The 25,185-nt window shown below is 36.6% G+C and overlaps 2 long non-coding RNA genes across 3 annotated transcripts in view; both read right to left on the reverse strand.

The window, feature by feature from the left end:
• Window positions 1–1,489: 1,489 nt before the first annotated feature.
• On the reverse strand, window positions 1,490–4,563 carry LOC126950038 (uncharacterized). The gene is made up of 3 exons (XR_007724034.1): window positions 4,491–4,563; window positions 3,781–3,928; window positions 1,490–2,566 (listed from the first exon to the last, which is right to left on the reverse strand). It is a non-coding gene; the product is annotated as an uncharacterized LOC126950038 (long non-coding RNA).
• Window positions 4,564–5,086: 523 nt separating this feature from the next.
• The window catches only part of LOC126950037 (uncharacterized), a 37,002-nt gene continuing 16,903 nt past the window's right edge, over window positions 5,087–25,185 (reverse strand). The window contains exon 3 of one of the 2 annotated variants that reach the window (XR_007724033.1): window positions 5,087–5,128. This is a non-coding gene — a long non-coding RNA (uncharacterized LOC126950037). Of the gene's footprint in view, window positions 5,129–16,474; window positions 17,318–25,185 lie in introns of those variants that run through there. The other variant, XR_007724032.1, reaches the window with a different exon arrangement.

The following is a 25,185-nucleotide window of genomic DNA, read 5'->3' on the forward strand; positions in this document are numbered from 1 at the left end:
AACAAGAGAGCAGAAAAAAAAGGAGTAGAACAAACACATAAACAAAGGCATATCAAAGTTGCTAAATTTAAAATATTAATAAAATTGATAAACCTTTAACAAATATTACTTATAATGATAAATAAAAAGTTCTCTATTTCAATAACAAGGCTAGGAGGCTGCTTTCATTAATTTATTTCTTCATATACTGGAGGATACGTAGCAATGCAGTAGGAAAAAGAAATAAAAATAAAAATATAGCAAAGTAAGAAATAAAATTGATATTATTTGCAGAAAAGAGGATCATATATACAGAAAATTCAAGAGATTCTACACATAATATCAATTAATAAAAGAATTTAGCAAGTTAGATAACTTCAGCCACATACAGAAATTGTATTTATATATAACAGTAACAGAGTCAGAAATTAAAATTAGGGTATTATTTAAAATAGTATAAACATATTTACACACCTAACTCTATGTTCAAGAACTCTGTATAGAAAAGTATAAAATATCATTTAAAAGAATTAAAATAAGACTCAAATAAACAAAGAAACAGAGGGCTGTACTATATTCATAGATTGTAAGACCCAATATTGTAAAGGCAGTTCTATAAAAATCATTTATTGCCATTCAATCATAATCCCAACAGGTTCTTACTGTTTTGGGAATATTGCTTGTTAGGTTGTGTGCATATATGTGTGTATGTGTGTGTGTAAATAAAAACCGTCTTCATTTCAAAGTTTGGAGTCAATTATTTTACAAGTTCCAAACATTTTTCGAGTATCTTGAAAGTTCGTAGGCCCAAAGCACTGTGCCTACAACATCTACTAGATAAAGTGACCCATGGAGTTTGGGTCTTTGTATTCCCAGATTCGTGATCCTCTTACTATGCTACCTTCTCTCTCTGTTCTAATGAATATATTATTTAATTCTCTTGTTAATTTTAAAAATTCATGTATGTGTTGCTGAATGATTTTACTTTAAAATTTACATAAGTATGAGCTAGAAAATTGTGCTTACTAATTTTATATAACTATAAAGTTAAAATAAGCATATAAACTTTTAACTGATATTTGTGTTTTTACATAGTATCTTTGTTCTTCTATTTTCATGTTTGAAAAATATAGTTTCTACCCATATTCAGAAAGCTCATCAAGAATTTACTGCTTTAGCTGGTACGGATTGTTCACTGTATTTGTCTGCCCTCTAGTGATGGTAGAACAAAGAGTCTAAGGAAAAATTACCAGAGGTAAGAGTCAGTTGATTAGTTTTGCAGAAACTCTCATTATTTAAGTTTAACCTGGCTCCTTGTATAACACGTTTCTAAATTTAGAAATTTACTACGTGTCAATAACATACACATTGGCATACAACAGTTTGATGCTGTTATAGTGTTATACTATGTGTGGATTAAGCTAAACGACGAATAAAATAATTTATATGTTAACAATGAAAATGAATAAAAGGAATATGTAACTATACACAAAATTTATTGGGCACCTACTCGCTGTGCTAAGCTCTTTTCATACATTATGTGATTTTATCTGTACAGCAGCTCCTCAAGAAGGTCCCTCTGTTATAGATATGAAAATTCAGGCTTATCTATAAGTGTGGTTAAGCAACTTGATTAAGGTCAAATACTAGATAATAATAATAATAATAGCTATATTTATCAAGCAGTTTTTAGTGTCAGAAAAAGGTGCTCTGTTAAGCACTTTGTATATCTATATTAGTCAGTGCTCAGAACAGGAAACAGAAACCGGTCTAGAGACTGAAAACAGAAGTGGGTTAATACTGCAAGTGAGATCCTGACAATCAGCGGAAGGGTCAGAGAAGTCAGTTTTTGAGTGGATATTGTGGGTTGACTGCCAAAATAATGTGGAACTGACTCATTAAGAGTGCCCCGCTCTGAGGTCATCGCTGCAGTAATGTCACAAATCTTGAAACACTGAAAAATCTGAAATACGCATGCAAACTCTGTTGTATAAAAACCTCCTGTTCCTACCACGTTGCTAGCCAGCAGGAACAGTCAAGTGTCGAAGGAACATGGCCTCTAGCTCACGTCCAACTTCTCCCTCTGGTTGGCAGAACACAACTCACACCCAGAGCTCTTGCTGCCAAGGAGTCTGCTAAATGTAGCGTTTATCTCCCCAGCTCCCATGTACAAAAAAGGAACGTGGAAACAGGTGGGGTTGGCTGCTGGGAGCCATTCAACCACACCCAGTGTAACATGTTCTCCAATTTAGTCCTCATAGAGATTCATAGGACTGTTTCTCCATTCCATAGAGGAAGAAATAGATGCATTGGCAAGATAAATAATCTGCTAAATAAACAGGATAGGAACCTATGCCTCTCTTATTCCAAAGTGCAGCACATCTCAGTATCCCAATATGACTATACTATGTCATCATTAATTCATTAATTCTATGTTAATGTTGAACATCTCTCCTTCAACCCCATCAACATGCACACACTCATTTTTTTTTCACATGCTTCTTATCAGGATACAACCTGGATTCCAAGAAAAGTGAATTGAAGGTGCTACTCTCCAGTTGTCTCCTGAGTGAACTGTCCTCCTAGGCTTGGGATAAAAATATGCAGAATCAATGTACAGCCCTCCTGCATCTCATATTCTTGCGGGAAAAATAAATATATTCTCTAATACATATGAGTTGGCCTGAAAAAGGGAGCTAATGGCATTGCTGGGCCTGGAATGAATCTCCCACATACTTGGAGAAATCAAGGTGTATGATCTCCTCAGAGCAGAGAAACATCATGTGGTGGTAAGGAAAGATGCCAAAACAGTAGATGTTATTCTTGTCTGTGCAGCCTGACTCACACAGCACCCCTCCCAATGTACACATGCTGCTGGCCCTTCATGACACCTGCTCACCAGACACTGTCCTTCCACTTCAGAAAGATACTGGATCCACAGAAGGCCGTCTGACTTCTTACCTCGGGAATGAGAACCTTGACAGAGGAAACCTCAGAACTGAAGGTAGTCAGACAGAAACATTTAGATGGCAGTCCTTAGGGCAGTCATATGCTTTAAGGAAATACCATAATGCCTGCAGAGATTCCCAGAGGTGCCCTGGTTCTTGCCTCTTCTGAGATGCAATTGTTCACAACACTTTCCATCTTGAAACTGAAGCTTCATTGTCTGGGGTAAATACCTGCAGTTCATTGTCTCACACCAAGAAAATTGAGGACATAGACACACATGAGGATTTTAGGAGCTAAGGTTTAATAGGTGGAAGAAAGAGAAAGAACAGTTCTCTCTCTAGTGAGAGGGAGGTGCTTCCGAAGGGAAAAGGCCAAACCATGGCAGAGTTTGCTGGATTTATAGGCAGGCTTGAGAGGCGGTGTCAGATGTATGTAGGGTCCACAGATTGGTTTGATCAGGTGTGACATTTATATAGTGGGCAGGGAAGGCTGGTTACCCTGCCTTAACCTTGTTATGCAAATGGGCTTTCCGTTTGACCAGCACCATCTTGGCAGCTCCTTACTGTATATGTGGCTGGCAAAAAGAAGAGAAGATGGAGCCACCGTTTTGAACACGATTGGCACAACTGCTGGCATCTATGTCTTCAGCTCAATTTTACCAAAAAAGGCTGCTTTTTGTTAGAAAAGAAAATGATATGGGGCTGCTTTTCATTAAAAGCAAAACCTTACCAAAGACTCCAGTACCCTCACTATCTGCCTAAGTAATTTCTTCTTAACTCCTGTATCAGAACCACTCTGGATTCTTCCTAGAAAACATCTCTTCTTGTTTAAGTTAGAGCCAGTGTTTAGTACCTGTTACCAAAGGTGGGAGATCATGCTGGTAAAGGAGGTAAAGAGATGAAGTAGTTATTCTTTTCTTCTGATGGTTCGCAGATGTGCTTTTCTGAGGAGTCCAATGAAAGACAGGCTACTGTATCACTACACTTTTGAAGAGCTCACCCTCGCAGTTGGAATAACATGAAAATTGTGCAGGTATCACAATCTACTTTTTAATATTTTCTAGCTGCCTGTGACAAAATTTAGGCCAGTTTCCCTCTCTGTGCCACCACAGCTGAGCATATTACTCTAGAAAGAGAATGCGAGCAACGCAGTGCTGCTTAAAATGCGGTGGTGAAGGTGGAAACGGGGATATAATTGTTTCCTTTATAGGGAGCTGCAACAACAAAAAGCAACCAGGAATCTAGGAAGAATAACCCAGGAATGGAATGAATACTTTTTTGCTTTGTGCTCAGATTCTGTGGATAAGCAGAAGTAGTTGCATGGATTTTTATTATCATTATTATTATTATTATTATTATTATTTACATGGCTGGTTGAAAACGTTGGCCCTGTCCCTTGTTCTCATCCAAGTATGTGTCAGAAGCACCTGGGAAGCTTTTTAAAAAACACTCCTACACTGATGTTACGTCTTTGATGGTTGTGACTTAATGCATCTGAGGGGATCAGAGTGGGGCTCAAAAAGGCATATTTTGACAGTTCTTCTATGTGATTCTAGTACTCACCCCAGTTGATGATCATTAGACTAAAATGGATAGTGCTGTGTTCTCTTCATGAGCAGACAGACAGAGGACAGAGTTGTGGTAAGAAAGTTGAATAAGATGATGCCATGAGTTAGTAATGTTGATATCTTGAATTAGTAGTAGCTGATTTGAATTTTAGGAATTTGAGATTTAAGTGTCAGAATCAGGGATATAATATTAGGGAAAGCGATTTTTGCCTGTTTGAAAGGAAGGTGGCTTTTTTTTTTTTAAGGAGCATTTATAAAGGAGCTAAAGTGCCCTCAAGTGGCCAATCTCTCGATTACATCTTAGTGAAAAAATTTTCTATGAAAAAGATGAGCAGAGAAGAAAAATAACCTTGGAACCCAGGATTTTAAATTTAAGATATTGGTAGTTGTGGCCTGAAAAGGAGATATGGATACAGCGAGGTGTGACTGTTATCTGAAATTACCTGCAAAAATTGGTGAGTTGTTTGCCACCCAGACTTCAAGTGTGCTAGGGATATATATCACCTTAGAAGATCCGCATTTCACTTTTAACTAGGTTTCTTACTGTAATCTAGACTATATTGTTACATGGACTCACCTCCTTAGATTTACTTCTCATCAGAATGTACAAGGATTAGATCTTCTGGGTTGACACTGAAAAATAAGTCTTATTTGTTTGTAATGAAGATTATTCATTAATTTATCCAACAAGTATTAATTCAGCAGGTTTTTTTGTGCTAGTACCGTTCTTGGCATTTGGCTAACAGTGGTTGACTAGAATACAAAGACCTCTGACCTCAGTGATATGTATGGGGTGTGTGTGGAGCATGTTTAGAGAGAAAATAATGTCCAATTACTGCCCAGCCTAACTCATCATCACTCTTCATTAATAAGCAAAATCAATATATATCATTTTAAATGTTTTGAAGGAAATAAAACTTGGAGAATATAGAATCTGATGTGTGTGCTGGCAACTTTAGGTTGGATTGACACAGATAGACTGAGGTGGCTTGAGTTGATATATGAAAGAGGAAAGGTAGACTGTAGGAAAAATAGGGGAAAGAGCAATTCAGGTAGAGGAAAATTCAGGGACCAAGATTCTGAGGAGAAAAAGAACTGATGATGTTTACAGGAAGAGAAAAGAAACCAGAAATGCCAAGCACAGAGAAATGGGGCAAATGGATCAAGCTGAGGCAGACACGAAGAAGAACTTGTCCATCGTATTTTATTCCAAGTTTTTTAGGAAGCCATTGAAGGCTTTTAAGCAGTGAGGTATGAAATGAGTCAATCAATCAGATTACATGTTTTAAAAGTCACTCAAATACTGAGGGCAGTATTGATTGGGGTGAAACAAGAGAAGAAACAAAGAGATCAGTCAGAAGGAAATTGCACTAGTCCAGGCAAGACTAGATGCCAGCTTGAACTAGAATTGTAGAAATGGGGATGTCAAGAAATGGATATTTATCCAATATAAATATTTGAAGGAATGGATATTTGAGAAGTGGATATGTATCCAAGATAATATTTGAGGGATAAAATGACAGGTCTTGTTAATGAGTTAAATATAAGGGATAAGGGAAAGAGGGAATGACAATGACTGCAGCAATTAGGTAGAGCGTAGAGCTGTTTATTGCTATAGGTAAAACGGAAACAGACGAGGTGGGAAAGTGAGAGTTCCCTTTTGGACTTGTTACCTTTAAGATGCATGCAGTGTATACACTAAAATGTCAACAGAGAGCTAGCTCTAAGAGTTTAGAGCTCAGAACTGACTAAGAACTAGAGCTACACATTTGGCAATCAAAATCTATTCATATCATGTTATTTAACGCTATGGAAACTAATGAGATTATCTAGAAAGAGCTTAGAAAAACAAAAATCACCTGAATTGAGCCTGGGGAATTCTAACTTTTTGAAGTCTGGTGAATGCAGTGAAGTCGTCATAGTAGATTGAAGTGAGATACGGTAAAAAAACAAAGTGTGATCTCTCAGAAGTAAAGGATAAAGTTTCAAGGAATGAGTGGCCACTTACGTGGATGCTACTGAATATGAAGTAAGAGAAGAATTGAAAAAGGCCCACTGAATTTTCCAACACAGAATTTTTTGAGACTTAGGCAAGAACAATCTCAGAGGAGTGGTGTGGGGGAAAGGCAGACTGGAAGGTGTTTGAAAACACATAGGAACATCATCAAGAAGATCAATCAAGTATAAACTTCCGAGAATTTTGCCCTAATGGGCAGCAAAGAAATAGGTGATAACTTGACATTTTTCAAGTAATCTTTTCCCAAAAGGGAGTTACGAAAGATTGTTTTCATAGTCAGTGGACCAGCATCTCAATAAAGAAAAATATTAACAAAAAATTGATGATGCAGGAATGAAGTCATTGAGAAAGTTAAATTAGGTGATAAGCAGAGTCAAGTGGAACAGCAAGCCTTTAAACAAAAACAGGACAACTTTTCCACACTACGAGCAGAAGAGACAGAGATTTGGGGTATATATGCAGATCGTATTCATCTTTAGCTGATGCCACTTGACCACCTTTAAAAATTTTGTATTTTGAATTATAGGAGATCACATTCTTTGCCAAAATTTCTTTATGCTATCCAAAATTTGGGAAACATTGGGCTATATATATATATATTTTTTAATAAATATAAAATATTTATAAAATATATAAAATATTTTATATTTATTAAAATATATATATATATATTTACTGTGGGACTATTCAGACTCTTTAGTTTGTGCATGTGTATTGTGAATTTCCAAAAGAGAGTTTCTAACATATAGCATTTCCCAAACTGATTTAATTATATAAACATTTTTTTTTTCTTGAACTATCCATTATACTTGCAGGAAGAAGTTTTACAAGAAACATACTTTAAGAGATTCTAGATAAACAAAAGGACTTTATATGCTTTGTCATAAATCCCATTTTTCTAGCACTCATACAAAATAGATTGAAGATAATATGGTAAGCCTGTAGACACATGTTATTTATAGTAATTTCTTGATCTTCCCGTAGTAAACTTAACACTAATAGCAAAAGTATTACTTTTTATCTGATATCAAAATATACATAAAATTTCTTTATTTACAAATAGAACTAAAAATGTATCATTATTGCATATCACTTATGCTTTGAATATAGTAAGATCTGGGAAATTCTCCTGCCTAATATATACTATAGCATCTTACAAAGAGAAGCCATTTTATAAATACTTATTAAATGAGTAAATAAGTGTACGATTTCCCATTTACCTTGTCCATTTATTATTAAATAAAAAAGAAATGCAGTTCACATGCACAATTTATAAATTTGAAGTATCTATCTGCTCTATTACTATATTAAAGTAGTAGCAATTTTTAATGGTCAGAATATATTCCAGAATGGACGAGAAGGAGAAAATAGCATTTTGCCTTCTCTAGGTCAATCAAGAACTTTACTTCTTTTAAATGAAGAATTTAAGGAAGGCAGAACAAGATGGTCAAACAGAACTCTCCAGAAAATGGTTCCCCCATACCTCTCATAAAGGAACACCGAATTGCACAACTATACGTGCAAGAAAGCGACTTTATAAGAACCAAAAATCAGATGAGTGATTATAGTGCTTGGTTTTAACATTATATCAAAATAACAGACATTAAAGAAAGTGGGAAAGACAGTCTTGCATTGCCAACACCACCTCTCCCCATCCCCAGCAGTGCCATGGAGAGAGTATATTGAGTACTTGGGGGAGGGAAAGTGAAGTGATTGTGGAAATTTGCATTGGAACTTAGTTCTACCCTTTCACAGTGGAATACATATTACACAGGGCAAAATTCTGCCAGTGCCCATAGAGGGAACATTTAAAACAGCCTCAGCCAGAAGGGAAACTTCTGCCCCAGTAGTAGGGGTCTAAGCTCCAGCTAGCTCCACTACTGGCTGACTAAAGTGGCACGGGGTCTTGAATACATTTGAAAGGCAGTCAGACTACAAGGGCTGCAGTCCTTGGGAAACTACTGATGCTGTGCTGAGCTCAGAGGCAGTGGACCTGAGGTGCACACAAGCCAGTAAAACAACAGCTATGGTGAGGCGGAGAATTTTTGTATCACCTCACCCCCAGTGCTAGGCAGCCCAACATGGAAAAAGAGCTTCCTTCAGTTTGGGAGAAAGTAAGGGAGGAGAACAAGATACTCTGCCCAGTAATACAGAAAATTATCCTGTATCTTGCCTGAGCCCAATAAGGTGGTACAAGTCTGCAAGATTTGCAACATTACCAGGTTTGGAGTGCACCCAGTACAATATGGTTGCAGTGACCAAAGACTTAGATCACAATACTCAATTTCCTTTGAATACCTGGAGAACCTTCTCAAGAAGGATGGCTACAAACAAGCCCAGACATTGGTGAACATCCAGAAGTATCAAGACCATCCAGAAAACATGACTTCAATAAAAGAACTAAATTAGGAACCAGTGACCAATCCCAGAGTGACAGACATATGTGATCTTTCAGACAGAGAATTCAAAGTAGCTATTTTGGGGAAGCTCAGTGAACTCAACATTTAACACAGGAAAGGAATTCAGAGTTCTATCAGAGAAATTGAACAAAAAGATTGAAATGTTTTCTGAAAATCAAAAATTGTAGAACTGAAAAATTCAACTGAGACACTAAAAATTGTATCATAGCCTATCAACAGCAGAATTAAGCAGAAGAAATAATGAGTTTTAAGACAGGCTGTATGCAGATACACAGAGAAGAAGAAAGAAAAAAGAAAAAAAGGAAATGAAGTGAAGCATACCGATTAGATCTAGAAAATATCCTCAAAAAACAAATATAAGGGTTATAGATTTTAAAGATGAGGTAGAGAAAGAGATTGGGGTAGAAAGTTTATTTAAAGGAACAATAACACAGAACTTTCCAAACCTAAAGAAAGATATCAATATTCAGATACAAGAAGGGCATAGAACACCAAGGCGATTTAACTCAAATAAGACTATGATAAGGTATTTTAATAATCTATCTCCCAAAGATCAAGGATAAATAAAGGATCTAAAAGCAGCAAGAGAAAGGAAACAACATATAAAAGAGCTTCAATATGTGTGGCAGCAGACGTCTCAGTGGAAACCTGTCAAGCCAGGAGAGATTGGCATGATATATTCAAAGTGATGAAGGAAAATAATCTTCATCTTTTATCAAAGAATATTATACCCAGTGAAAACAGCCTTCAAACACGAAGAAGAAATAAAGACTTTCATAGACAAACAAAAGCTATCTTTTGTTTGTTCTATAAGAAATACCAGACCTGTCCTATAAGAAATTATAAAGAGGGTTCTTCAATCTGAAAGAGAAGGACATTAATGAGCAATAAGAAATCATTTAAAGGTACAAAAACTCACTGGTAACAGTAAGTATACAGACAAATACAAATATTCTAACGCTGTAATTGTGGTGTGTAAACCACTCATATCTTGAGTAAGAAGACTGAAAGACAAACTTATCAAAAATAATATCTACCACAACTTCTTAAGCGATAGTATAAAAAGATGTAAATAGAAACAAACAAACAAAAAAGTAAAAAATGGGAGGGGAGATAGAATTAAACTGTAGAGTTTCTATTAGTTTTCTCTTTGCTTGCCTGTCTGTTATCATTTTGTAATCAGAGTTATATTGTCTTCAGTTTAAAATAAGATGGTTCAACATATGCAAATCAATCATTGTGATACATCATACCAACAGAATGAAGAACGAAAAGCATATCATCATTTCATTAGATGTTGAAAAAGCATTCAATAAAACTCAACATTCCTTCGTGATAAAAACTCTCAAAGAACTGGGTATAGAAGGAACATACCTCAAAACAATAGAAGTCATATAAACAGACCCACAGTTAGTATCATACTGAACAGGGAAGCCCAAAAGTCTTTTCTCTAAGATGTGGAACAAGGCAAGAATGCTCACTTTCGCCATTGTTATTTAACATAGTACTGGAAGTTCTAGCTAGAGCAATGAGACAAAAGCAAGAAATATAAGACATCCAAGTTGGAAAGTCAAATTATTCTTGTTGCAAACAATATAATCTTATGTTTAGAAAAACCCAAAGACTCTATAAGAAAGTTATTAGCACTGATAAATTCAAATATAGCACTGATAAACAAATAAATGCTACTGATTATTGTATGTTAATTTTGTTAATCAACATACAATAATCAGTGGCATTATAATATGCCAACAGTGAACAATCTGAAAAAGAAACTAAGAAAGTAACCCCACTGACAATATCTACAAATAAAATTAAATACCTAGAAATATACTTAACCAGAGAAATGGAATACTATGCAGCCATAAAAAAGGATGAGTTCATGTCCTTTGCAGGGATATGGATGAAGCTGGAAACAATCATTCTCAGCAAACTTGTGATAACAAGAACAGGAAACCAAACACCACCTGTTCTCAATCATAACTGGAAGTTGAACAATGAGAACACATGGAAGTAGGGAGGGGAACATCACACACTGGGGCCTGTGGAGGGGTAGGGGGCTAGCGGAGGGATAACATTAGGACGTCTCCTCTTTCCCTGGTCAGCCCCTTCTCCCAGCCTGGTAACCATCGTTCTGTTACCAGTAGAGGGTCTTGACTGCAAATTGTCTAAGTTCATGGCATTTTGAACAAAAAATTGGACAAAACGCACAGGAAAGCAAAGAAACAATGAAGCAACGAAAGAACGATAGCAGACATTTATTGAAAATGAAAGTACACTCCACACTGTGGGAGCCGCCCAGCAGCCGGCTCAAGGGCCCAGATACAGAATACCCGCTTGAGGTCCCATCGGCAACTTGGTGTTTAATCTCAAGTAAATGATGTAGTGGCCGGCCATCAGTTTGATTGGTTGTGGACAGCCACCAAAGAGGCTGAAGTGAAGTTACAAAGTTACACTCCTATGCAAACATCTGATTGGTTGCAAAAAGCAATAAATCAGAGGTACTTTCAATTTCTCATCTGCCCCACAGAAAAGGTGGGGGTTTGCAAAGGGAGTGGCTTCTGGTTCCTTTGTTACTCAGGTATGGAAAATTAGGGTTTTCCTTTCACTTTAGTTTTAGGAAGTCAGCGTGAAACGCCTTAAGTTCCCTGCCTCCAGACTCTATTCTCCTGTCTCAATTCTACTCCCTACTTTTATGAGCTGGACTCACATGTAAGTGAGATCATGCAGTATTTGTCTTTTTGTGCTTGGCTTATTTCACTTAGCATAATGACCTCTGGATTCATCCATGTTGTTGCAAATGACAGAATTTCCTTTTTTAAAAAAGCCGATTTGTGTGTGTGTGTGTGTATGTGTGTGTGTGTGTGTGTGTGTGTGTGTGTGTGTATGTCACATTTTAAAAATCAATTCATCTGGCGATTTGCAATTCAGTTACAACCTAAAGTTATAAATGTATTGAGAAGTTTTGAAACCTAGGGGTACTAGTGCAACACATTTAAATATGTTTTTAAACTGAAATAGAACAATATTTAAATAAATATCAATCCTTAGGGATAATCAGTACTCTCTTCTTGCTAAATGTAACGTTTTCCAACAAATATTTAATATCGCCTTATATGAGAGGATACTGTGCCAGATTCTTGGGAGCAACAAAACCTATAAATTGTGATTTTTGTTTTTAAGCTCATTAAATATATGGTGGAAATAACATGCATTTAAAAGGGTTAAAAATGTGTTTACTCAAGCATTTGTTTCAATATGTAGTTCTTAGAACACCTGCATTAAATTCACCCAGGACACTTATTAAAAATGCAAGTTTCTTGTCTCCAGTCTACACCAGTTGAATCTCAGTCTTTGGAGGGATGGTTTCGGAATTGGAAATGTTTTAAAGCAACCCAGGTGATTCCAATGTTCACCAAAGTGCTAATAGCCTTGGGTTAGAGCAGTGAGAAATGACCTCCAGCTGGGACTGTTTCATAGTCATGGTTGTACTTCACCTGGACCTTAATTGGTGGTTTGGATCTTCAGAGGTTGAGATGAGAGCAGGGGATATTACAAAAGGATGCAGGATATGAACAGCGTGCCAACTTGTCTTCTTTTGGAAGAGTGAGTATTTTGGTTTGTCTCAGGTGTGGTGTTTAAAAACTACTGGAAAATTAAGTTGGTGTTATTTTAAGAGTGTCCTTGGTTTCTTTCTATGGATAAAAAAGAAAAGTACTGTTTATACCTGCTAACAATAAACCCTCAAGATAATGAAGTAATTTTAGAGCTACTTGAGCACCTTTGCTTTCGGGAGCTTCTTTCCCATGTATATATACCATACATTTTGGCTATCTTTGCTTTTTCTTTGTTACGATATTTAAAAGTAAATATTAAACATCCTACTTTTTATTCCAAATACTTCACTATACAGATCTAAGAAGAAAGAATGCTTTCTCACATAACTTTAGTATCATTATCAAAACAACAAAATTAATAGAGTTGTCTCATATTGTCTAGTACCCGGCACATATTCAAATTTCCCCACTTATCCTTATTGCTTGATACAGCTGCTTTAAAAAAAAAAAGATGTAATTAAGCACCACTTTGCATTTGCTTTTGAAGTTGCTTTTAATCTAGAACGCTACTTTCCCTGCCCAAGTTTTAATCTAGAACACTACTCTTTCTCCCTTCATTTTCTTTTTATCCCCTGTGTGGTAACTTTTGAATTACAACTAATAGAATCAAAGAGATTTTACTTCCCCCCACCCCTTTCATCCATTCATTTCATTCATCAGCTCCTTCCCCTTTAGGGGATTATTTGTTGAGCCTCTTCTGTGTGCCACACGTTGCACTTAAAGCTGGACACGCAAGAGGATAACATGGTGTCTTCTCTATGATATGCCAGGAATTATTTTGAAGAAAACATTGTTCTTTGGATGAAAATACAAGTCCCAAAAATGTCATTAAAAAATGCACAGTTGCACACACATACCCACATGTTTAACAGATTGCAGCAAGTTTTTAAACAGCATATAAAGTGGTTTTTGTTTATTAAAACCCCATTTCTGAGTTTATAATACACAGCCATAACATTTCAGCTACAATCCTGTCCCAAGTGCTGGAAAGTGTCAGGAAGTTGAGAGATGTTCTTTTGCTCCTGGAATCTTATCAAGCTTGAGGAGAACAGCTAATTGAGGAAAGCTAGCAGAGGGAGAACTTTATTTTTGCCCTTAAATTATCTTGTTTATATGTTAAAACATTTTTCCTGATGTTGAAGAGTGCTCTGGAATACCCTGCAGCCCTCATCAACTCACAGAATGGGAGAAATTTTTGCAATCTACCCATCTGACAAAGGGCTAATATCCAGAATCTACAAAGAACTCAAACAAATTTACAAGAAAAAACCAAACAACCCCATCAAAAAATGGGCATGGGATATGAACAGACACTTCTCAAAAGAAGACATTTATGCAGCCAACAGACACATGAAAAAAATTGCTCATCGTCACTGGTCATCAGAGAAATGCAAACCAGCATCACAATGAGATACCATCTCACACCAGTTAGAATGGCAATAATTAAAAAGTCAGGAAACAACAGATGCTGGAGAGGATGTAGAGAAATAGGAACGCTTTTACACAGTTGGTGGAACTGTAAACTAGTTCAACCATTGTGGAAGACGGTGTGGTGATTCTTCAAGGATCTAAAACTCGAAATATCATTTGACCCAGCAATCCCATTACTGGGTATACACCCAAAGGGTTATAAATCATGCTACTATAAAGACACATGCACACGTATGTTTATTGCGGCACTATTCACAATAGCAAAGACTTGAAACCAACCCAAATGTCCATCAATGATAGACTGGATTAAGAAAATGTGGCACATATACACCATGGAATACTATGCAGCCATAAAAAAGGATGAGTTCATGTCCTTTGCAAGGACATGGATGAAGCTGGAAACCATCATTTTCAGCAAACTATCACAAGGAGAGAAAACCAAACACCACATGTTCTCACTCATAGGTGGGAATTGAACAATGAGATCACTTGGACACAGGGTGGGGAACATAACACACTGGGGCCTGTTGGAGGGTGGTGGATGGGGGAGGGATAGCATTAGGAGAAATACCTAATGTAAATGATGAGTTAATGGGTGCAGCAAACCAACATAGCACATGTATACCTATGTAACAAACCTGAACGTTGTGCACATGTACCCTAGAACTTAAAGTATAATTAAAAAAAAGAAAAAAAAAAAGATGTAAAACCACATCTGTGGACTTACATATCATCATTATAGGAGCAACTTTTCATTAAAACTTTAAGGATACTGAAAATAAGAAAGGACCTGCCTTAATTAAACTTAGCACATAAAATTACACATATTTCTTTCATTTCAGAAAATCCAGGAAGGCTCAATTACCCTAAGTAATATTCTCAAGAAGATCAATAATATTTAAAATGCTACTTTGGAAAATCACTTATTTATTCATCAAATCTAGATGCACTATTTCTTGGGTACAAGTCACTCTGCTTGGTACTGGGAATACAAAACATAGTGGTTTACAGTCTGCTGAGGGAGTCAGGTGTGCAAATAGCAATCACTTATTTTGCTGTATTTATTTTTTGACCAATGATCATCTGCCTTTTGTTTAGTGAATTCCTCTCCTCATCCTCCTTCTATTTCTTTCTTTATTTTCCTAAGTATTGCTGATTTTGGACAACCGGTTAGTTTTGAAGAAGAGTTGCGAGAGGTACCAGAGAGGAAGGCGGGCTTGTGGTATAAAAATTCAGACAGATTTCTCCAAGTGTTTTCTTATACTCTTCCATATTTTAGGGTAGCAGGAAGGTCCCCTGGGGACTCTGCAAAGTCCACTATGTCACCCACATGTGTGTTTTTCCAAATGTGCACGCACAGGAGTGCTGAGATCTTTTCTTCTTTTCTAGCTGGTACAGGGCTGCTTGTTATTTGTATTTTGTTTTCTTTGCTGCCACTCTCACAGCAAAGGCAGATCTCTATATATTTCCTCTTTCAGTTCCCCCTTCCCGGCCACTTATTTGTGACACAAAGGCATCAGGGAGGCTCCCAATGCCTGTCCCCCCACTGGAATCTTGCTATTGTAACAGGAGACCACTGTTTGATCTTTAAGGTGTGATGCAACTAGAGCAAGCCCTGCCCTGGACACTGTGCTGGGGCTCTGGTCAAATCTCCTACAAGCAGTCAATGCCCTAGTCCAATTTTCATTGTACTTCGGAACTCATCTTTATATATTTCATTCAGGATTATGAGCTTTTGTTATGAAGATGTAGTGGTCTTTTCTTTTCTTTCCCTTGTTACTTTTGGAATGTTTCTAAGAAGAGAAAAGAAGAGTCAGAGACGTTGGCTCAGCCTTCTTTTCCCGGAATTCTTTCAAAAGTCTTAAAATGTAGTCTTTGTGAGAATGAGAGAAAGATGGAATGCTGAAAATTGTTGGTGATAGGAAATTAAAGTTTAAGATTTAAGAGGTGAAGGAATTTGAGATGGTGTCATGTTCTAATTTCATCTCCATTCTATCAGAGGTGCAATGGAGATGAAAAATAATGGAGATGAACAAGTGAGGAGGCTGTAGAGCAGGGATTTTTACTCAATCATTCAGGCAAAAATGGAAGGATAATTGCAGTAATTGGGATTGGGGGAAAGATTGCGTATTATATAACAAAGTTTTCAGATAATGTTCATTAACTGAAAGCTAAGTGGTGAAAGAATACAAATGCAAGCATTATAATGCTGTGTTTAAGAGAGAAGCTGCAGCCCATGGCAGCTTAAGAGACGAATCATTGTATAACAGATGTAGTGAGAAAGTGCAGGCTTAGGGTGGCAATGTCTGCATGCATCAGCAAGAGCTGGCTGGAATTTGAGAGGATAACAGATTACTGAAGGTGCATTTCTGTGTTAGAAGGGAAGGGATGGTTCCTGCTTTTACATGAGCCACAAGAGCATCAGCAGAATCTGGGCTCACGCTTTTCTAGGTATTTTTTATGATACACGGAAATTCTGCTAAATCCTGTGGGGGAATTTCTGATTCCATTAAATTTTCACAGTTGTATTTTTGTTGCTTCTTAATTAAGTAATAATAGAGTGTGAAGAAAAATGTACTGAAAAAAAGGATTGTGGCTGTTTCCTCCTCCTAATGGAATTGCTTAGTTTATCTCTGGGGAAGATGGTTCTTTTGTTAATAAAAGCATGGGGTAGGATTTGATACCATTTTTGCTTGAGAAATGCAAGGCTAAGGATGTACTTTGGATGAAGTAGCTGGGAAGAAGACAGACACATACTGACAATATGAAGTTAGAGGTATTTGGAGTTACTATGAGTAAATGAGAAGATAGCATTTAAAAGAAAAGTCAAAATAGAGAGGAGGAGCTCTTAAAGAGTACATCAGAAGGAAAAGACTTATGGACACATCTAGACAATGATGAACATGTTTGTGGCAGAAAAGTGATAACAAATATCTAGAAACAGTGATGACCTCTACTGAATTTGCAGTATTTCCTTCCTATTCAATACTTCCCCGTCTGTTGCCATCAAGTTTCCGCTGAACATTTTTTTTTTTTTATTTAAAATAGCTTGTGTTTCTTATAATTTGGGGAATTAAAGAAAAGATGTTGTATTGTTTATGACAAGATGCAGCTCTGTGTGGCAGAAAGCTTGAAAGAATGTGGCTTAAATATGATGGGAAGCATGATTGTTTCTCACATAAACAATTCCAGGGAAAAGAGGTCCATAGCAGGTATGGTGACTCTGCAGACAGTCATCAGGAACCCATGCTCCTTCTAGATCTCCACTCTGCCAGCCTGAGGGTGAAGCTCTCATCCTTGTGCCTCCCCATGTAGTCACTCCCACAGAGCTTCTCAGCTGCATTCCAGGGGATAAGACAGAGAAATGGAAGAAGAATGTATTTTTTCTTTCCTAATGAGGCTTTCTGGAAATTCCACAGAACACTTCCATTCATGCAGAACTTTACACACATCTTACTGGCCAATACTTAGACATAAAGACAATCGGAACACGTAGACTTTCAGCTGACTGCAATTTATGAAGGTCAAAATTAGGACTCTATTATTTTGAGAGATAAGGTAGGAATGTGAACTTGAAAGGTGACAATGTGCCTCTGCCACAGAAAGATGCAATCCAGCATGGAGGGACATGGTGGGCCAAATGGGAACTGTGGCTGGGTGAGCTGGGCAGCAGCAGGAAACCAAGCTGTGGAGTGGACTGACTGAGAAAATCAACCCCACTCCAGCCCTAACCCCTCAACCCCGCCCTTGAGAATGTTCAGGAATTTATTGGAGGACACTGGTAGAATTGCTATAGGATGCACAACAAGGGCTCAAGCCATTCTTCTTGAATATTCTTTTTGATCTCAGTAAGACTTACCTGTATCCAGGGGGCAGACATATGAATCATGGGCTAGGAAGTCCTCTTGTCCATTTCTTAGACTATGACAACTTAGATTTTATTTCACTCTCAGAACTCCTTTTTCCACCCACCCATCCCACCTCCGATTTATACTTCTATATTCTGTCATCTGAAACATCTGTTTTGGTAAAAATACCTGATTAGGTACCTTTTAAAGTATTTCTAGCAAACACCATCTCTTTTTTATTAAACAAATATATGTTATATGAATTCAGGATTATTGCCAGCACCTCGGCCAGTTATATAAGTGTTGATCTGTGAATCAAAATTCTGATTTGTGTTGTTGATACCCTATTTATATGCTTTGCTTGGGCTATTCTGGATAAATATGAAGGGATCATCAGGGTTTGTGTTAAGGTCTCTACATGGTTAAGATTCCCAGAGGAAGGAGAAAAATGTGCAAAGATTATTGTCTCAGGCTCCTAAACCGTGCTGCAAGAAGACAAAAAGAAAAAAACTCTCTCTGAGGAGGGAAAAAGTAAAAAACATGTTTTTCAATTTGGGCCACGACAACAAAAATTGGTGTACATGGCAGGTTGCCAGTACAATATTGGTGCAAAAGTCCCTCAGGGCTCCTTCCACAAGACTTGCTCTGCGGTCTTGACAAAACGGTGGGAAAAGAGAGGGGTCCATAGATTTTTAATTTTATTGTGATCAGATATGGTTTCAAACCTTTTGCAACAAAACGTGAGGCCTAGTTTTTTTTGACTGGCATAAATTGTACATTAATGGTAAAATAACATTTAAAATTAAATAAATTTATTTATGGATCGAATAGAAATCATAGTTAAAGGTAAATTTTGCTCAGCAAAATCAGGAATTATCAAAACTTTTGGTTTTAGAGCCCCCTTTATACTCTGAAACTCTACTAAAGATATCAGAAAATGTATGTATTTATATTTACAATAATAGAAATTAAAATGTTTAAAAAATTTTATATAATTTATTTAAAAACCAATAATAATCCCATTACATACTAGCTTAAATAATATCTTTTAATGAAATGATTCTATTTTTCAAATAAAAGTTTAGCAAGAAGAATGGCAGTGTTTTACATTTTTGCAAATCTCCTTAATATTGGGTCTAATAGAGAATTGCTGAATTATTGTAACTGCTTCTGCATCCAATCTTTTTTGATATGTTGCTGTGTTCGAAGTAAATGAAGAAACTCCAGTCTTGCATACATGTGTATAGTTTAAAATGGAGGAATATTTTAATAGCTTTTAAAGATAGCTGTGAATAGTCTTCTTTGAAACTACATCCAAACATTGCTGTAGTAGTTTCTTCAAGGTTAATTGTAATGTAGAATCTGAAACTATCTCAATACACTTCTCATGACATTAAAATCCACTGATCTATTGTGTAATGTGAATGTTGATTTTGTAATATGATGCATTGAACACTTAGAGAATATTGTTACGCTGAGTTATACAGATCTTCCAAATGTTGATGAATTTCATTATACAATATCAAAAAATTTCATTCATTAATATCACTATCAAAATTCATCAGGCAACCCTTTAAGTATTGGAAAGCTGTCAAGCTAATGGAAGCATTCACTTGAAGCTTAAATTGTGCTTTTGGCAATAAATACTGTCAGTTGTTTTCCTTAAGTGACAGGCTCATTTTGTTCATTTTTGAGGAAATGTCTGCCAAATATCCAAGTCTGAATAACCACATTTATCTACAAGTTTTTATTTTCAGTAAAAATTGTTTCACAAAATAGCAGCTAGTTCAGCTCATAACCTAATTGCACAATTTTTTTTTCTCACAACAATCATACTTCAGTATGCAACAGCAGGGCCTTATGTATACTTTCCATTTTGTTACACAGAATGGTGACAAGATAAGTACTCAAGGGTCCAGATTTAATAACACTAATACTTTTTGCTTTTGCTGTGTCACCAAGGACATTTTTTTTTTTTTTTTTTTGAGGTGGAGTTTCACTCTTGTTGCCCAGGCTGGAGTGCAATGGCGCAACCTCAGCTCACTGCAACCTCCACCTCCCAGGTTCAAGTGATTCTCCTACCTTAGCCTCCCGAGTAGCTGGGATTACAGGCAGCTGCCACCATGCCTGGCAAATTTTTTTATTTTTGGCAGAGATGAGGTTTCGTCATATTGGCCAGGCTGGTCTCGAACTCCTGGCCTTCCAAAGTGCTGGGATTACAGGCCTGAGCCACGACACCCGGCCAAGGGCATTCTTAAGTGAAAGTGGATGTATTGGCAGTGAGGAAAGTCATAAAGAAACTAATATGAAACCACTATACAGTTGGTACCACTGCGTTGATTCATCTTAAAATGCCAGCTGTTGAACTCATCATTGTTTTGCACATTCAGTGTAAATCTCAACACAGTGAAAACAGCAAATAATCTTATTATTAAAATGCCTCTGAGTTTGCTGACCCCCTAAAATTGTCTTGGGGGACTCCCAGGGGTCTGCAGACCACGTTTTGAGAACTGCTAAAGTGTTCGAAGGTATGATTCCATATAACCAGATACCACTGGATTTTAGTGTTCAGTTCTTTTTTCAAACTCCTTGAAAGTTAATACAACATAAATTAATTTTTCTGTTCTTAATCGCAATCAAATAAATAGTTTACTGAGCAAACTTATTTTGGTAATTGAAAATGTCTACTGGTGACAAAATGGTTGAATATTATGTCTTCCCTGCTAATCCTCTTCTTTGAAGAATATAAATTATAGAGCAGCAGAAAGCAGATGATACTCTCTGAGTTCTATCTTGAAAGATGATGGGTTAAGGAAAAAAATGCTGTTAATATATTATTTAAAATTATATCTGAATAACTCACATTTTCTTCAATGACTTTTGATCTCTTATTTTTTAAGAATGTATTTCAGTCATTCATTATAACTATTAAGCCTCATTATCCAGTAAGATAGATTATTTCCATGCAGTGAGTATACATTACATATAGTCGGAATTGATTTTTTTTCCTTCTAGTTATCTGTGTTTCCCTTTTACTAGCCACAGGGCACAATTTTATTGGAGCGTCCATGGAGCTGTCTTTCAACTTCCTTTGTTCACCTTCTCTTCTCTCCTGGAAACTTCACTTGCCATTCATTCTTCTTTGAAGTGGTCAGCTTCTTTCTGCCTCGTAGGTTTTCTCTCTCCTCAAGTGTGTTTGCAGAGCATACCCCAATCAACCGAGTCCTTTCCTGCCTAAGTAAAAATAAGCCTACAGACCTTTATTTACTTTTTGATATTCACTGAAAGTCTACATCGGAGATATGAAACATTACACAGTCAGCTATCTCATTGCATCTTTCTTCTCCCCTGTTGGAGCTGAGTTGTTCCTATTCCATACGTTTTCTCACCTCCTTGGGGTGCCGTCACTTTCTCCCTTGCATTGCTGGTCTGTGCTTTCTTTCTCTTTCATTTTAGATTCTCACAGTCTAGCTCTTGAACGTTTTATTTTTTTAATCACATATTTAATCATAATTCATTTTTTCCCATCTGCTATGGACTGAATGTTGAACCCCGCTCCCAAATTCATATGTTGAAGCCCTAATCTCCAAGGCGATGGTATTCAGAGATGCAGTCTTTGGGAGGTATTTAGGGTTAGATAAGGTCATAAGGATGGGGACCTCATGATGGGGTTAAAAAGAAAGACCAGAGAATTTGCTGTTCCTCACTCTTAGCCATCTGAGGACACAGCAAGAGGATGGCTCCCTGTAACCTAAGGAGAGAACCTTCCCCCAAAAGTAACCGTGCTAGCAGGCTGATCGCAGACTTCCAGCATTCAGAAGTATGAGAAATAAATACCTGTTGTTTAATCCACCAAATCTATGGTATTTTGTTATGGCAGCCTGGGCTGACTGAGACATCATCTATCTGGAAAACGCTTTTCCAATCTGTCAGTTGGACCGCCTACTTTTCCCGTGTCCATACTTGATTGAGCTGCTGAGCAAATCTCACATTTCCAAATGACTGGTGACACAATCTATTTCTACTCATCTTCAGCACTATCTAGCAGCCCTCGTAATTAGAATGTCGTTAGAATGAGAGAAATTAGTGGCTATTTTGATCCTTTTCTACTCTCTTCATACTTATCTGTGTTTCCTGGTCCATTCTCAGAGCAGAGAACGGCTTCTACTTTATTGGAGGAACTGTAAATGAACATATGGTATGGAGAATCTGGACTCTTATCTTTGCCTCTGTCACATTCTGACTGGGCAATGTTGGAAAAACTATCTTCTCTGAGGTATTTTTTTCATCTGCAAACTGGGGAGGTATCAGTGTCAATGTCACAGGAAATTCTGAGTATTAGATAAACTCTAATCACACTGATTGGGACATAAAATATAATAAATTATTATTGATTGCTCTGTTTGTTTATATTAAAAAATTGAAACCCTTTTAGGGGAATTCTCTCAAATTCTTGCCACTGTACCTTTAAATGTTTCTATATTTATGTTTATTTTTTAACTTTCTCCTTCTATTATAGTGCAATAAGAGTCCTTCCTCAACTTAAACACTTATTCTGCAGCAGTGCTATGCCTTCACAAGGTATTTGCTCTGTTACTTTTACCCATTACCTCCTCTCTTCTTCATCTTCTTCCTCAACTGGAGCCTTCCCCTTAACCTTTAGATCTGTACAGGGTGGCTGATATTTTAATATAAAGCTATTTGTTTCCAACTCCCATTATTCTATCTTGTTCTTTTTCTTAGACCCACCAATCCTCCTTCATCTGGCTAATGGTTCGTCATTAAAGATTCTGTTTAGTTGTCACTTTCTCTAGAAATACTTCTGTAATTCCTGCAATTCGGCCTGGATGACTTTCTACTGCGGTTCCTTAGAAAACTGCTCCTTCCTGTTAAAGCATGTATCATGCTGGAGTTGCCTCATTGCTTGCTGGTGTCTCCAAAAATATTGCAAACTCTTTCAGAGTCAGGAACCTGTATTTATCTCATTTACTATCATATATTCAACACTGCGCACAGTGCTTGGGATATACTAGGCATTCAGTAACCATTTATTAACTGCGTAAAGAGAAACAGATAAAGCTTATGAAACACAAGTAAGGAAGTTGAAAACGTTGGGGATATTTAAAAATCATGATTTTGACTACTTGCTAACTTACATATTACCCAGGAGCTCTGTTAGAATTTGTAAGATATATTATAAAAGTTAGCGAAATAGAGACCTGGCAGTGGAAAGGCCTAATGCTAATCCTACGTCAAATATAATTTGAGTAATTAAGTGGTCAGTGCAATTTTAAACTTGCCGAATTGCTTCTGCATTTCTATCTGCAGTCAGGCTTATTTCTTCCAACGTGATAATGGTGAAAGGATTTGTGCAAAGACTTTTTTCTTATTTCCAAATAATCCACAATAATATTTTTAAATTCCCCATACTCCAAATAGAACTCACCTTACTTCTAAAGGGAATTTGGGATGTTCTGAGTATGATGCAGAATATATTGATGATGTTAAAAATGTTGGACCGTTGAAAGAGGCCATAAGCCAAACTACCCCGCTCCTTTTGTTTTGTTATGGAAATGGGAAGAGCTTCTGACAGGGAGCATCTTGAAGAACACAGTGTACTACTTTGACTCATAAGATTTTATGAAAGCTATGCCCTCTGAGTTAAATTATATTGCCTGACTCCTAGGACACAGAGGGTACCCTGTGACCAATAAACTGTTTTAACATTTTTTTCAGTCATGGTCTCTGCTTCCGTTTTAAAATTACACCAGTCACAAAGAGCCATGATGACTATCATAAAAAAAAAGTGGTGGGCTGATAGTTATATGTAGCCACAAACAAATAGTTCTCCCTGTTTTTGTACATGGGGCTAGACCTTAATTATTAAAACTTTCCATCATATAAATCTTAGCAACCTCAAAGTTAAGGAAAGTTTTTCCTCCTGGGAGGAAGTATTGATATAGACATTAGAGGGGAAAAAAGAGAAATACTACAGCTTGATCAGGACCCATGAAATGCTCTCTTACTCAAGTGAGTCATTTGCAATTCAGTGACCCACATTCTAGTTTCATCCTAATCTTCATCTCCACCAGATACTCTGATAATATCACCTGTCTATCCTCCTACATGCAGGTCTTTTCTCCACCTCCTTTTGAGAATAACGGAGGAAAGAAAGAGAGATGTAATTCTCCTTACTGTGCTGTGTGTGGGAAAGTTGCGGAGGCACAACAGATAAAAACCAAAAAGGCTGGACCGATGACCATTGTCTTAGGGTACTTCCTTACAGTTCTCTGGTCTGACTTAATAAAAAATATGGGAATATTATTTTTAATATTATCCTATTTATGATAATATATAAAAGAATGACATGTTATAATACTTCTCTAACACTTTTTCTGAACTTAATACTTTTGCTGATTAATCAATGCAAGTTTTAGCTAAAGTTCTTAATTTGCAATCCACAGATTTGGATGTGATTGTATCCCTGTAGGTAGCATTGGTTTTTGTTTGTATACAGGTTCACTTTCCTTGGGACACTTTACTGGATTGCCCAAGGAATTCAAGATTTGGAAAATGTTAAGTATTATTTATATCTCTTCATAAAGATTTATAAATATTGCTACAGATAAAGATATAGCTATAACTCTGTGAACTGTATATTATATAGATACAGTGTGTAGAGTATCTATCAATTATAGATGTGTGTATGTGTCTATTTATGTACGTGTGTGTACAGATATAAATACTTTGGTACATATAAGCTTATAATATCTAGACACATGCATATACTATCTATCAATATATAAAATTGTTGACATTTAGAGATGATCAAGAGTTTTACAGAAAAAGATCCTGAATATGTTGAACATTTTTCTTGTAAGGAAACACAGATCAGAATAATTTTATACAGGGATCACTAGGATGAGAAATTGCTTAGGGAAAGAAAAAGAGATACAGAAATAACTTGCAGTAAAGTCAAAGCACATGAAAGAAAGAATAAAATCAAGACCTTTTGTATAATTTCAAACATCTTATACTTTTCTTTGAATTTTCTTCTTGGTTTGATTTTACTAAAATGACTACCAATGAATGGCCATGCCAATATTAACAATGAATGAACTAAACATAAATAATCAATTTAATTACTGTCTTCCCATCACTCACCATGGACACATGTTCATTTGGAATAAAATCAGGACAAAACTAACTGAGATTTATGTGATTTCTAGAATTAATACCCCCCACTACAACAAATACATAGAGAAAATCCTGAGAATATAGTTATTCTCTGCTAGAAGAGGGCAGAGAAAAATCTACCATATTTTTATCATGAAAAATTTACTGATGAGTTCCACAA

Source organism: Macaca thibetana, chromosome 1 (genome assembly GCF_024542745.1).
Source record: "Macaca thibetana thibetana isolate TM-01 chromosome 1, ASM2454274v1, whole genome shotgun sequence".
Lineage (NCBI taxonomy): Eukaryota > Metazoa > Chordata > Mammalia > Primates > Cercopithecidae > Macaca > Macaca thibetana.